Below are 5,913 nucleotides of genomic sequence, written 5' to 3'. Positions count from 1 at the left end.
CAGTGAAACTCTAGCTTGAAGGGATATTGAGACAGATTTTCATGTGGCATATGACCAAAAGTGTATTACATGCATTCTTTCGACTCTGGCTGCCTGCTCTAAGAAGAAAACATCCTGCACAGCAAATTAACCATGGATGCCCATACAATCTGCTTACATCCTTCTTAGTTTCCCTCTCCTCAAAAGCCTGGTCAGCCAATGCAGAGTGTGTTTGAAAGCCTGACTTCGGCAAAGTGCCCTCTGTCAGACCAAATCACCAAATTAAATTGAATCACTGAAAAAATCATAGAAAATTTATATACATTTAACTGAAAAGTAATGTTTTCTGGAGAGTATCAGGAGCCTTTAATTCTAGTGGTAATCTTTTGTGATGCTACATCAAGGCCTTCTACACATATAAGAAGTTTATCAGTATTACACATAGCAAAAAAGCATAAGAAAGTTTGTATCCATACAGTTTTGCTCAGATGGCCCGGTACTTGCCTTTGGTAGGAACTTCTGTCACACAATTCACTAGCTAAATCAACAGTGCTGGGTTTTGTATGTTTGGTTTTGTTTCTTTTTCTCTGTTTTCTGTGTATTCTAGAGGCCTTTAATTATGTCCAATACCTATTTTAGTCAGCAACAGGAGCTGGCATGGAGGGAAAAGACAGTTTGTGCTTAAAATGCAGACACCTGTTGCATTTTACTGTTGCATCACACTTTTCAAGTATATAGTAAAATCACCTGGAACTCTTTTTGAAATTTTAAGGTTTTCATTATAGGAATTCTAGTGATGAGGGAAATAGAATTTCTCAATGATTTTGATTCCCTTTAGCCATTTACAAAATGCATCATAAAAATGCACTTATCTCACAAGACCAAGAAGACACTGAATTAAATTCATTCTAAGATATTTGAGTGAAAGACACTTTGAAAGTAAAAAATAGTTTTAAATGAGAAACAGATCACTTGGACTGTGTTACCAAAATAATACAAATGTGTCAGTCTACTTATCTGTCTTTAAATCTTTCTTTGCCTAAAGGCAAGGGTTTGTCTTCCAAAAATCCATCTTTTACCAAAATGTTTGCAAGATTATCTTGTTCAAAAGGAAAATAATGGAATTAGACGTTCCCCCCTAAGACTACATCAGGTTAGTGTGAAAAGCAGGGTAAATTCCCTCCAGCAACCACAGAGTCTCCTGGTGATGACTGTACACTCATTAATGCACATATCTAACTGTAGTCCTCCTAATGAGCCTGCTTTGGCTTCTGTTCAGTGACCAGCCTCCAGAGTGGCTTAAGCAGTTCCTGAAAGAGAGAAAAAGCTCTTTGCCATGCAGGTGGATAAAAAGGAGTGAACCACATACAGATATTTCTCATTAAGATGAAAGGCATTCCCATAAGGCCTTTTTCCTAATGGATGGGTAGTGGAACGAGGGGAGAAATAAAAGCAAAGTTATTTTGCGGACATAGTGGTGTGATTCACGTGCTTCTTGTTAATTGTTGCAATAATGCAACCCTTCAAATGGAAGGGTTTGGATGTGCAGACGTTTTGTCAGCCATCAGCTATATAGTCTTTTGTCACAAACCTCAAGTCTGTCTATTCACTCTCTGAGTGAAAATTTCTTTTTGCGTTGATATTCTGTTGATTTTTAAACATTTTCATGTTAGTTTCTGTGTTTTCACATTTAGCAGGGTTCTTTTCATTTCCTAACTGAAGGAAGAACCTGCAAGGATGGCTGTGGAGGACTGAGACAGAACAACAGCTGGAAGGACCAAACTGAAAGGTAAGACACCTCCTATCCTGGTGCTCCCACGCGAAAACAAGTACAACCTTCTGTAAAAGAGCTGCTGGCATATTTTTTCCCCTATGCTTCCTTGAATAACTAACTCTGAAGGAGTGGAGGTTCACAGCAGTAGCAGTCATAACATCACAGAATAGAGAGAAATCAAATACCTTTGCTGGGAAGACTGAGAGGAAAGACGGCATCTCTCTAATCATCACAAGGACATGAAGTGGAGTGAATCACCGCCTTTTGCTACTGGGCCTGGAGTGGAAGGAGCAGAAATGAAGTGATGTTGCATCTGTATCATTAAACTGAGTAAGTATGTTATGACAATGACTGGTAATGCTGACACATCATTAGCTTTTGACATAAAAATGCCACAATGCAATGATTTTGTGGCTCTCTGTACTTCTGTTTGTTGACAAGATGTGTCTGCTGCTGCTAAAGGTTGAATACTTCTGTGTTTAAAATAAGAAGACATTACTCTACTAACAGAAAAATTTTAAATGCTTTATCTGTCCCTGATTTCCAGGTGGTACCCAGATATCTTCAGGCCCCAGGACAAAAGAGAACATTTGTAACCGATTATATAGAACCCCAAATTGAAAGACAGAATGAAACAAGGCAAATCCTGTCTTTTCAGTTAGGAGAGTCCCATTCTTTTCTGCTACAGGAGTGTCTATAACTTAAGGAAGCAGTTCAGCTACACCGGAGATGCTAGACCAAAGTCACTTCAGGTGCCAGGAGATATATAGAGCAGAAAGCTAAAGCCATCTCATCTTGGCAGAAAGCCAAGGTCAAACATTTATAATTTATTTATATTCACTTTCCAGAGTCCGGAACGAAGACATGGTTTCACCCAAACTCACACTGAACAATGAAGCCTTTCTTTTTTTTTTATAATGCTATTAATAAAATAAAACACTTGAGTATTTATGGAATGAATAGATACTCAGCATGTTAAAGCTAAAAATAATTTCACACACATGAACTGAAATGAAAAATATTAGCCATTATCCTTGAGGATATAATGAGAAGAATGTAGCAAATAGATTATATTCTGATGATATTTGCATTGGCTGATTAAAATCTGAGGGCATGACATTTGCCTAGCAGCTAATGAGAAATTAATTGTTCTTTGTTTGTCAGATGTTACATAAATAAGATCGACCTAAAAACACAGATTGTGAGGGCATAAAATCTGCTGAAACAGTGAAGACAGATATCCAAACAGGAGATTTAGTTTTATGAGAAGAATTTTGTCTTTGAAATGTCTCATAATCAGACATTGTAATGACCCAAGAGCTGAAACCTTACGCCCATATGTCACTCAAATTCAGCTATCTGCAATCTGGTATCAAATCCACCAGAACAGGAGACAAGCAAGAACAACCACCAGTAAGAAGAACAAAAAAGCTCTCAGTCAGAAAGTGATCCACGGTAATCAACATGGTGGTATATTATCTGATCAATTTTTATTCTCAGACACATTTCTCAATACGTCTGTAGGCTAACAAAAAGGAAATAATTACCATCTACTTTAATGTTCTTAATTAGCTAATTAATTATTTTTTTTTTCTCATTCATTACATTTTTTGAGGGAAAGAAATCTCATCAGTGTAAATGAGTCCTGGTCATCCTGCTCTCCATGAATTCTGGACAATACTGAGGAAAAGCACTAGTTTTCCAAAAACTTTCAGTAACTTACTTAAAAATGGACTAATGTAGAAAGCAGGATAGAAAAATCTAGAAGCAGTCTAGAGAAAAGAAGTTATATTCAATGCAGCACCCATTGCAGGGCATAGTAATCTGTCCCTTTGACTCCAGTCACTAAGAGAGCACACTACCAATGAAGCAGAGTGCTTGTAAAAACTGAAGAGGGATTGGGGACACTATGAAACAGGCAGAGAAGGACATGACTTCCAAAAATCAGTTCTCCTTGCAGGTACTACAAGGCTGTTTCCTGGACGGTATTGTGGAACAAATATATTTAGCACATGCTTTCTAAATAAGAAAGTAAAAAGTGAAGTAGTGCTCAACATAACCTCCATTTTCTCATACTTTTATGATTTCTTCCATCCCATCCCTCTCTCCTTTCCTACATCCCTGTACAAACACTGAACACAACATTTGTAGCTGCCAAATGCTTAGCGACTTTGTTGAAGGCTTTGTTCTTCCAAACATTTGATGACAAGCCATCATGCCTTGTCATTGTGCACTGGGTCTCAAAATGAGACTTCATGCAGGAGCAGAGCAACATTTCAACGCGGGCTATGGGTGGAATGGGCCTGTCTCCAAACACAAACCTTCCCCTCTCTGTCCATGGATATGGGCTCCTGTAGAGTCCAGTGTAATGACTTATCAGGGAAACATTAAATTCAGCTCTCATTCCCAGTTTCTCCGGCACAGCTGGGGTCCAAAACCTGAGTTCTCAGGTGTGGTCATCATAACGTCTGCCTATTGTGGATATTTTTATGCAGGAGAATAGTGTTATTTTTTTAAGTATGCATTCTGTTTCTGTTGTTTTGGGAAATAAAATATTTGAGAACTTTTTGTGTGTTCTGCTCTTCAGCTTAGGCATAGAGAAATGCAGCTAATATACACAGACTGTCCTTTGATATCCTTCAGTAGGCACAAGCATCTTAGCAACACTAATAACAATATATTCTTGGTGCTTATCATAGGTGGGGAAACAACAGAGAGAAGATGAGTCAAGGTAAATAAAAAATTTCAAGAATTTTAAAAATTTAAGAATTAAATATTCCAGTATATGTCTTTGCAGTACTGCAGCCATATGCCTTTGCAGCACAAATCCCTAAACACACATAGGGAAAAATGCTTCAGTACAGCAGTTCAGAAATTAACACCAAACAGTTTTAAACTTATGTTGAAAAAGTTCCCAGAACAATCTTGAAGTTAGAGACCAGAGATAAGTTTTGTCCCATGCCTGCTGACAAAGATTCAGCTATGTTCTCTCTTCTTTCTTAACATTTTATCCACTGAAGTCCCTAAAAAATGTCAGCACAGCTCCAACAAAAAGGTAGGTAGTTTCTACTCCTGGAAATTTTTCTAGCCATGGTGGGAGTTGGGAGATGTGCCTTTAAGCATCCCAAGATGAAAGAGGAATTCCCAAATTCCTCCCATTTCCTACCCAAGTTCTCTGACTGGTACAGCATCCTGTACAGATGGGCGGCAGCAGCAGCATCAATACCAGCACCACCGCTGCCTGTTGTGAAGGACCAGGTCAAGAAGAGGTTGGATGAAAGCAAGGAGCAGGGTTGCACAGCCCTCTGTCCTCTGCACCAGGACAGATTAAAATGAGTCTCTGGAGTGGCCATGAAACCTCCATTCTGAGAAGCTTTATGTTGAAGGTCTTGGGCCATATTTGGGCAACTAAGAAAAGGAAATTATCACGTAGGAAATGTTCACTTCAGACAAAGAGCTGAATCTAATAACCCCAGGCCACCGTAGAGCAAAACAGGTTTTAGATCTCTATCCTTTGCATGTCCAGCTTCTTTTGGAGTTGATTTGTCCAAACTCAGACTACAAAGCAAAGGAATGAAGTGCACCCGTATGCCAGGATGTGGACTATTAGAAAGGAGCTCGGGTCTTCCCTGGACAGCCCAGGGGCATGAAGGGAAGCTGTGGAGTGAAGGAGGAGGAGGAGGCAGCGTGAGTTTGGGATGTACAGGGAAGGCAGATGGGGAGGTAGCCCAATATTTTCCAGCTAAAGGTGTCTATGGCCATGAGCTCCACAGCGTACGGGCACAGACTGGTTGTAACAGAGGGCTGATGCCAGCCTCTGGGAAGGAGAGGAGGAAGAGTGTGAGGTGGGGTGTGTCAGAGCAGGGTATTCCACAGACATGACAGTTTATGTGTGGATGTGTGTGTCGACTGCCAGCGCTCCACACGACATTTGACAACACAAGGCCCCCTCCTCCCCAACACACACAAGCAGCATCTTCCCCCAGAAACATTTTGGACAAGGTTCACTGAACTGACACCTCCAGCTACATGGGCAGAGGAAGAGCTGCAGGAGAAGGGGATGGTGCCAGGAGGGTAACCCAGGCTCTCCAGGCTCGGGGATCCCAGTCCCACCGGGAAGGAGCGCAGCAGGTGATGTGCTGCACCGCATCACTTGCGGG

The sequence above is a fragment of the Calidris pugnax genome, unplaced genomic scaffold (assembly GCF_001431845.1).
Source record: "Calidris pugnax isolate Ruff unplaced genomic scaffold, ASM143184v1 scaffold262, whole genome shotgun sequence".
Classification (NCBI taxonomy): Eukaryota; Metazoa; Chordata; class Aves; order Charadriiformes; family Scolopacidae; genus Calidris; species Calidris pugnax.
Note: the sequence above shows the minus strand (reverse complement) of the source record.